The sequence below is a fragment of the Puma concolor genome, chromosome C1 (genome assembly GCF_028749965.1).
Source record: "Puma concolor isolate L17-30 chromosome C1, mPumCon1.1.hap2, whole genome shotgun sequence".
Classification (NCBI taxonomy): Eukaryota; Metazoa; Chordata; class Mammalia; order Carnivora; family Felidae; genus Puma; species Puma concolor.
The window spans coordinates 28,937,609-28,947,317 of NC_141674.1; the positions used below are offsets into that span (position 1 = coordinate 28,937,609).

The 9,709-nt window shown below is 52.2% G+C and overlaps 1 long non-coding RNA gene across 1 annotated transcript; it reads left to right on the forward strand.

The window, feature by feature from the left end:
- Window positions 1–862: 862 nt before the first annotated feature.
- Window positions 863–3,801, forward strand: LOC147577926 (uncharacterized). The gene is made up of 3 exons (XR_015254159.1): window positions 863–1,348; window positions 1,639–1,901; window positions 3,659–3,801. It is a non-coding gene; the product is annotated as an uncharacterized LOC147577926 (long non-coding RNA).
- The last annotated feature ends 5,908 nt before the right edge of the window (window positions 3,802–9,709 follow it).

Sequence of the window (9,709 nt, forward strand, 5' to 3'; positions counted from 1 at the left end):
CCCCCCACCCCCAGACTCTCTTCTAGGAGTCCCTGGTGCAGAGCTGAGTCGCGCTGGCGGGCGTGCCCATCCGCGCACTGCGACTGCCCCCTGCTGGACAGAGACGGCCGAGCCCGGCTGCCGGCGGACCTGTTCCCACCGCGGCTGAGGGCAGGCTGACGCGTGGAGCGACCTGCAGAGGAACCCCGAAGCGTCCCCAGACCTCTGCTCTGCCCCTTCCTTCCAAGGGCCAGCCACCTCTCCAGTCCCAGCCATCTCGGACCTGGGTGATCATAAAGGTCCTTTTTTGTTCATCTACTCAATGATAGCCACTAATGCCATTGACCTGGGGGGGCGGGGGGGAGGGGCAGTCCTGGCAGCTGGGAGATGAATGAGGGAGGAGGCGTTTCCAGTCCTCGCCCGCGCCCACCCTTCCTCCAGCAGCGGCCTGAGCCGCCTCCCTCCAGCTGCCTACTCCATACACCAGATTCGCCCACTGCCCTAAGGGTAAAGCCCAGACTCCTGAAAACGGCTGCCCAGTCTCCCTGGAAGGACCCCCGCCCCCCCCCCCCCCAGGCTGCCTGGCAAACTCTTAGTCTTGCACGTCCTTCTCCTGCCGCCTCCTCTAGGAAGGCTTCCCTGACCTCCTCACTCCACCGCCCCCCACACACATTAATTGCCTCCTCCTCTTCTTCCTGAACATTACATACCTACCTACCCGTTATAAATAATTCTCTGTTCACATGTCAGCCTCCCCCCCCCCCCCCGACCAGACAAGGGGGATTCCCCAAGGGCAAGGACCAGGGGCCTGGGGTCAATGAAGTGTTGTAGTACAATGAATGAAGCCTTCTCCAACCCGCCTGGTCCACGGTGCACGTTCCCGGCTCTGGTTCCACCACGCTGAGGGGCAGAGCCCTCTCCTCAGAGGAGCAAGGTCTAGGACAAGGAAAATAACGACAACAGCACTAACGCTAACGAAACACTTACTCACCAAGTGCCAGGTGCGTATTCTGCCCCCAGTGCTTTACTACGTCAATTCGTTTAACCGCCACAACGCTATTATCCCCATCTCATAGATGGGAAGACTGAGGCACACAGAGGCCTAAGCAACTTTGCCCAAACACACAGCGGCGCAGCCCAGGAGGCGGCTCCAGAGGCCACGCTGTTCACACTTCTCGCTTAAGGGAAGAGAAAGCTGGGAGAAGACCCAAGAGAAGTCATGCCCACATCCTCCCTCCAGCCGGCAGTTCTAGGGCTGCGGCTGCTTTCGCTTCCTTCTTAATTTTTCTGACAAGAACAGATGCCACCGCAGCTGACAACCAGCCTGTCGGTGTGAACGGGAAGGCAGGTCCGGCCGCTCGTTTGTCTGGTAAGAAAATGGAATTGGACAAGGCGGCAGCTGAGCTGTGGGAGACCTGGAGTTCTCCAGGGGTGGGGGCGGGAGCCGGAGGAGCCCCAACAGGTGGAGAGAGGGTGCGGTGGCAGGATGGGGTGCCCAGATGCCAGTGGATGCTCTGGACCAGCCCCTGCCTCTAATCTTTCCCTCCTGCCTTCTTCCCTTCCTCCCTCCCTTCCCGTTCTTCCTTCCTCCTTTCCTCCCTTCCTCTTCTTCCTTCCTTCCTTCCTTCCTCTCTCCCTCCTTCCCTTCCTTCTATCCAGGCCTAGTGCACAGACTTGCCAGAGCTATGCCGGCTACAGGAGCACAAGGAGGGAGCAGTCACTCTCACTGTCCTCAAGGCTGATGGCCCCTCAGAGCCTGGCATGAAGAGGGCTTTGACTTTGACGGAGCAGGACTCCGAAGCCCCGGCTGCCTGGGTGCCTTCGACCAAGTGAACTGCACAAGGTCCTGAGCTCCACATCTGTAAACCGGGGCGCAGACAGCACCTGCTCCGTTGGGGGCTGGGAGGACTGAGCTCACATGGGTAAGCACTCTGACACAGAGCCTGGCCCACAGCCGGCCAGCACCTTCTCCCTACCCCCAGCTTCCTCGCCAACCCCGGGGAGCCTCGACGCTCCTGTCATTCCTCACACCCCCTCACAATCCAGAAGTGCCCCTGAAGGTCTAACCACTGTCCCTCCTGCTGCAGGGCTCTTGTCATCCACGGCAACTCTTTGCACGCACGTGCGGATGCGTTCCACGCTGCGCTCACGCCCCTTCTGCCTCAGCCCCCGCAGGAGGGGTGTGGACACTCTGAGATCCTGGTCTCAGAGGAGGGAAGAGCTCGGCTTGGGTGAAACGGCTCCCAGCCCCGAACCAGGTGTGTCTGCCTCACCAGTGGCTCAGGCCTGGGTGCTATGCGGCACCCCTGACTGCGAAAAGCCAGCTCCTCAGGCCATCCAGCTGCAGCACCAAGGTCCTGTTCTGACAGAGCTGGGGGCGGGGGAGGGGAGGGGGGGCTCCCTGGTGCAGCCCCAGCCCTGCAGCCACAGTCTCAGGAAGCAAAGTCACAAGATCGCAGGGTTGGGCCACCCCTCTGGCTTAGCAAGCCCCTCAAAGAGGAAGCACATCCGTGGGTCCGGTGTCGCGAGCGTGTGCCCGAGGAGGTGCTCTTTGTCAGTTTCTGAGTGTGCACGATTGCGTGTGTCTGCGTGCGTCTGGGGGGGCAGGTGGGGGGGGAGGGTAACTGTGCATTGGCTTCTGTGCTTTGTGTGATTGTAGCTCACGTGTCTGTGTCTGACCGTGTCTCTCGGTACCTGCATGAACGTGTCTGTGTGGCCCTGGGACACTGTCCCAGACAGGGCACCTCGTCATCATCGCCAGGATCAGCATTGCTGAGTACTCACTGTCACTGGGGGCCGTGTGCTTTACCTACGTGGTGTCATTTATGCCTCACAAAACAAGCTTCCTGACTCCAACCCCTTGCCAAGCCCCATGCATACGGGGTCTCAGAGGCCAGGCCAGGCTCAGATTCCATGGTTTTGGTCTTTGAGGTCCCTCACATTCTAGCTCAGAGCGATATGCCAGACTGTATCTCCCACAGTCCCCCTCCTCAGCCAGGAAACTACCCCTCACTCTGCCAGACCCTGCTTCCTCGTGGAAGCACCACCAGCCCCCCCCTCCACAGCCCTGCCACCTCCTCCAGGAAGCCTTCCCTGACTTGCCAAGGGTAGGCAACTCTGATGCCCCAGGCAGAGCCTGATTTCTCAACTAAACCTCCAGTATATGGTAGGTGCTCAGGAAGTGGTAACTGAGCCTGTGACGCTTGCCTAGGAGTAAGGGAAGCAGGGAGGTGGCCCCGTTTCCCTTCCTGAAGCTTCCCCCAGCTTCCTTCAAGGATGCAGCTCTGCTCTCTCTCCTGGCTCATCTGTAAGGGTCAAGGTGCCTCGTCCGAAGCAGACGATCTGAAGATGCCCAGACCTGGAGAAGCGACGTAGGGGTGTGCCCAGAGCAGGCACAGAACCCTGCTTGTAGCTGAACTCTCCCCTTTTCCCCAGACAGCTGCTACCCACCCCCCCCCAAACCTGAGACCAGCCACAGCCACCACCCCTCCCTGTGGTCTCTGGGTGGCCTCCAGGAGGCCTTCCTTGGAAGGGGGAAGAGCAGAGGGAGAGGAAGGAAGTGAAGCAAAAGCAGGGACAGACGAGGAGCTCAAAGTCCAAGGAGGCTGCCGGAAGGGAGGGAAGGGGAGGCAGAAGAGAAAGGGGGACTGATCATTTATTCCTCTCTCCGTGTCTGCAGGCTGATGCTTCCCCCTGGTTAACAACTGCGGTCCAGGCAGCGGCCCCAGCCCCTGCTAATTACCATGATTAGCACTGAGCAAGCTGCTGCATTTTATGACTCTCCAAACCAAAAAAAATAATTAAAGCAATTACTGTCATTAACACTCTGCCCTCTTCACCACCTTCTCTGAGAGTGAGCAGCCAACAGGCCCCGGGAAGTCGTGATCAGACCCTGGGTGCCCTCCCCTCCCCATTTGGTGCCCCACCACCTGCCACCTCCAGGAGCACCAGCCTGGATAGTTCAAGCCCCAGCAAGCCTGGAAGGCCACAAGGCCTTGGTGGGACCCCAGGCAAACCCCCTGCGAGCCTGGAAAAGCCGGAGCCAGGCCCCCGGGGAAACTGCACAGAGAAGCTGCCCCTCCCAGGCAGGAGCCCACCAGACACACACACACACACACACACACACACACACACACGACAAGGAGGACCCCTGCAGCCCCTGCTCCCTCCCGTCCCCACAGCCCGACTCAATGCTCCGCCACACCCAGCTGAGTGCCTGGGTCACCTAAACCATGGAGCTTCAGTTTCCTTGTCTGTAAAATGGGCTGCCTAATCTGCTTTGGCTGCTATAAAATACCATAGGTGGGGGTGTTTTAAACAACAGACAGTTGCTTCTCACAGTTCTGGAGGCTGGGAAGTCCAAGATCAAGGTGCCGATGAACTCAGTTCCCTGGGAGAGCCCTCCATCTGGCTTGCAGAAGGCTGCCTTCTCACTGTGTGTGCTCCTACCCCTTTCCTGCTTAGTGAACTAGGGATGGGGGAGGGGGAAGGAAGCCAGCCCTCAGGTGTCTCTTCATGTAAAGGCACCAATCCCATCATGGGGCCCCCAACCCCATGTCCCCAGCTAAACCTAGTTGCCTCCTAAAGGCCCCACCTCCAAATACCACTACACGGGGGTTTAGAGCTTCAACATATGAATTTGGGGGTGGGGGCAGGGGTGGCTCCATTCAATCCATAGCATGGGCTTTTGAAATGTCTGTGAAACAATGCCTTCCTCATGAGCCTTTGAAGATTAAATGAGCCGATCAGCAGGATCACCTAAAACAATGCCTGGCACGTAGTAGGCCCCAAATCAGCAGTGGTTCCCTTCAAAGAAGGACTAGGGGAGAGCAGAAGGAGGTGCTGAGGAGGCTGGAGAAGGGACCAGGCTCTGGGCTGGGCTGCTTTCGTAAACCACGGTGCCTGTGACCCAGGGTTGTTGCAAGAGCCTAACTGATCTCCCTGCTCTGTCCCTGCCTCCTACCCTTCCATTTATTCTCAATGCACAAGCCAAAGTGAATCTTTTAAAGCATAAGTCACAGAGCACAGAAGATTCTTAGGGCGGTGGAAATACTGTGTAGGACAGTATAATGATGGATACATGTCATTACACATTTGTCCGAACCCATAGAACGTACTCGGACAGCAAACCCTGGTTTTTATGGTCTTTGGGTGGTAATGATGTGTCAGTGGAGCTTCGTCAATTGTAACAAATGTACCACTCTGGTGGGGGGCGTTGATAATGGGGGAGGCTGTGCACGAAGGGGGGCAACAGGTGGAGGAGAAATCTCTGTATCTGCCTGTCAATTTTGCTGTGAACCTAAGCCTGCTCTAAAAAAAAAAAAAAAAAAGTCTTTAAATTGCCTCTCCAAAAAAAGTAATAAATACTTTAAAAAAAAAATAGGGGTGCCTATGTGGCCCAGTCGGTTAAGTGTCCGACTCTCGGTTTCGGCTCAGGTCATGATCTCATGGTTTTGTGAGTTTGAGCCCTATGTCGGGCTCTGCACGACAGTGCGGAGTCTGCTTGGGATTCTCTCTCTCCCTCTCTCTGCCGCCCCCCCACCCCCGTTCATGCTCTTTCAAAATAAATAAACTTAAAAATTTTGTAATAAAAAATTAAAAGCATAAACCAGAACCTATCACTTTTCTGCTCAGAATCCTGCATGTATCCCCATGTCACTCAGTAAAAGCAAAAGTCCTTATGATGATCTCCCAGGCCACTTCCTCTCCTGCTCCCCACCCCCACTTGCTCTGACCTCAAACATACCTAACATACTCCTGCTCTGGGGCTGCCCCATCTCTCAGGAACGCTTTCTCCAGATGCAACTCACCTCTTTCAGGACTTTACCCAATAGCTTCCCAGGGATGCAACTCTCACGTACCTCCCAGTCCCCTGCCCCTTTTACTCTGCCATTCTCCCATTGTGCTCAACACCTTCCAACACACTTTGCAATTTACTTGTTTATTGTGGTCATTGTTTATTCTCTAGCCGCCAGAAAGGCAGGGATCATTGTCTGTTTTGTTCTGATGATTTCCTACATCAATGCCTGGCACATAGTAAGGCACCCAGGAAATATTCGTCTGGTCTAATTGAGGAACTAATCTTAGCCAAAGCATTATGCTTCGTCTGGAAGATCTAGTGGCGCACCCTGGAGGGACGTGAGCCACCAGAGACCTCAGCACAAGTAGCGGATAAGCAACGGGCTTCGGACAGTGCAGGACTGGCCTTCAACAGCGACACCGTGTGTCGAGAAGAAGCAACAGCAGGAGTGAGCTTTCTTGTTTCTTCTGGGCGTGGCCAATGGAGAGGAGGCGGGGAGATTCTCAGCTGGGCTTTCTTCTAATAAAGGGCAACCAGCAATTATTTTAAAACTCAAAGTGCACATCCATTAGGATGGCTATTACTTAAAAACAACAACCAGATAACAGGTATTGACAAAAATGTGCAGGAATTGGACCTCTCATGCATTGGTGGTAGAAACACAAACTGGGGCTGTGGGAAACCCATAAGGTAGCTCCTTGAAAATTCAAACATAGGCTTATCATATGATCCAGCAATTCCACGTCTAGGTACCTACCCAAACTAATGGAAAGCAGGGATTTAAACAGATGTTTGTGCATCAGTGTTCATGGCAGCATTAGTCACAATAGCCAAAAGGCAGAAGTAGCCCAACTGTCCATCAATGAATGAAAGAATAAGCATAATAAGGGGGCGCCTGGGTGGCTCAGGCGGTTAAGCGTCCGACTTCAACTCAGGTCTCGATCTCTCAGTCCGTGAGTTTGAGCCCCGGGTCGGGCTCTGTCTGGGCTGATGGCTCAGAGCCTGGAGCCTGCTTCAGATTCTGTGTCTCCCTCTCTCGCTCTGCCCCTCCCCCGTTCATGCTCTGTCTCTCTCTGTCTCAAAAATAAATAAACGTTAAAAAAATTTTTTTAAGAATAAACATAATAGGTAGATACATACAATGGAATATTATTCGGCCTTCAAAAGGCATGACTTCCTGGGCGCCTGAGTGGCTCAGTCAGTTGGGCATCTGACTCTTGGGTCGTGATCTCGCAGATCGAGCCCCAAATCGGGCTCTATGCTGATGGCAAGGAGCCTGCTTGGGGTTCTCTCTCTCCTTCTCTCTCTGCCCCTCCCCCACTCACACTCCTCTCTTTCTCTCTCAAAATAAATAAATAAACTTAAAAAAAAAAAGGAATGATATCCTGCCAGACACTACAACATGGGTGAAGTTTAAAGACATTATGCTAGTTGATGGGAATGCAAGCTGATGCAGCCACTCTGGAAAAAAGGATGGAGGTTCCTCAAAAAATTAAAAATAGAACCACCCTCCGACCCAGCAATTGCACTACTAGGCACTTATCCATGGGATACAGGTGTGCCATTTCGAAGGGACACATGCACCCCCATGTTTATAGCAGCACTATCAACAATAGCCAAAGTATGGAAAGAGCCCAAATGTCCACTGATGGATGAATGGATAAAGAAGATGTGGGGTATATATGTGTGTATATATATATATATATATATCTACAATGGAGTATTACTCGGCAATCACAAAGGATGAAATCTTGCCCTGCCCTTTGCAACTACGTGGATGGAACTGAGGGTATTATGCTAAGTGAAAGTCAGAGAAAGACAAAAATCATATGACTTCACTCATATGAGGACGTCAAGAGGCAAAACAGATGAACATAAGGGAAGGGAAACAAAAATAATATAAAAGCTTCAGGGAGGGGGACAAAACAGAAGAGACTCGTAAATATGGAGAACAAACTGAGGGTTACTGGAGGGGGTGTGGGAAGGGGATGGGCTAAATGGGGAAGGGGCACTAAGGAATCCACTCCTGACATCATTGCTGCACTATAGGCTAACTAATTTGGATGTAAATTTGAAAAAAGAAAAAAGAGAATTAAAAAAAAAAGAGACATTATGCTAGTTGGAATAAGCCAGTCACCAAAGGACCCATACTGTATGATTCTGCTTGTACAAAGTACCTAAAGTAGCCAAATTCAGAGAAAGCAGAATGGTGGTTGCCAGGAAGTAGGAGGAGGGAGGACTGGGGAGTTGTTGTTTCATGGGGACAGGGTTTCAGTCTGGGAAGACTGAAAAAGTTCTGGAGGTGGATGGTGGTGATAGTTGTGGAACACTGTGAATGGACTTAACGATGAGCTGTCCACTTTATTAAAACGGTACTGCTTATATTATGTATATGCATATTTTACCACCATAAAAAAAAAGATTTAATTTTTTAAGGCAGAAAAATAAAACAGGAAGTAACAAGGTGGGTGCAACTCTGAGTCCAAGGAGAGGTGCTCCAAAGCATGGCGCAGGGGTGGGTACAGACCATATTCTCCCCTCCCTCTGCCCCACATGGAGCCTTCCAAGCCCCTGGCGCCAAGGGCCCCTACCTTCATGTGCCCTACTTCACCTTGTCGGGACCCAAGTTTGGCTCGTATTTCTTTTCGGGGCCCATCCATAATGACTCTGAGCTCCTGAAGGTCCAACTGCACAAAATATGTTCCTCTGTGAAGTTCCTTTCCCCTAGCCCTATTCAAAACTTTGGAAATAGGCAAAGTGACAGGCCTCCATCTAAAGTCAGCTGGCTCTCGGGGCACGTGGGTGGCTCGGTCGGTTAAGTGTCCGACTTGGGCTCAGGTCATGATCTCCTGGTTCGTGAGTTGGAGCCCCCTCTGGGCTGACAGCTCAGAGCCTGGAGCCTGCTTCGGATTCTGTGTCTCCCTCTCTCTCTGTCCCTCCTCCACTCATATTCTGTCTCTCTCTCTCTCAAAAATAAATAAAGATTTAAAAAAAAATTTTTTTAAGTCAGCTGACTCTAGAGCATGCAGCTTTGTTTGGTACTCTAATTCCTATTGAGTAGGGCCCACACTCTGTGGAGTCAGACATTCATTTGTAGAAAACTGACAAGGTCCAGATGATTTCCATCCGATCAATAACACCAAAGACTGTGGGGCGGGCAGGGGGAGGCGGTTGCCTTATAGGATATTAACCAATTGGTATCTAATTTAATAATCTTTATTCCATCATTGTTTTTCAAATCAGTTTCCATATCCTCCGTTGGAACAGCTTTGTTGGAAGATCCTCTTCATTGGGTTAAATAATATTTTGATTGTGTTCACTAGGTATTGCATGAGAATTATGTTTTTAACATTTTGAGAGTTATACTTTGGCATCTGGGGAAACTGGACAGGTGCTCCTGTGTCCCAAACACAGTCCTGGGACTGCTTGTCACCTCTCTGCCTCAATGCTCCTTCTCCTGACTCCCCTCCCCTGCCTTGCTCCCTCTCTCTCCCTCTCTCTCCCTCTCCCTCCCTCTCCCTCCCTCTCCTGCCCTCCCTCTACCTCACTCTCTTTCCTTCTCACCCTCTCTCTCCATCTCTCTCTCTCTCTCTCTCTCTCTCTCTCATCTGAAAATCCCTGTTCTCCTGGGCTCCTACCCCAAGCAATAAAACCAGATCACATCCACAGCAAACTTTGTTTGAAAAGTGGTCATTACGAAACAGAATATTTACCATCTCAGTTTGCCTTCCTACACTTAGATTTCTCTTCAGTCTCTTGCTAGAAAAACGGATGATATTTGCCTTACTATGTAAAGGACCCATCCTGTTGATTTTCTTAAAAAGTGTGAGGGGAGCCATCTAATTCAAGGTCATGGGTGTGTCTACACCTCCAGAAACCAACTATCCCCAAATGAGCTTCCTCGTTGTCTTTTTTTTTTTTTTAAGTAGG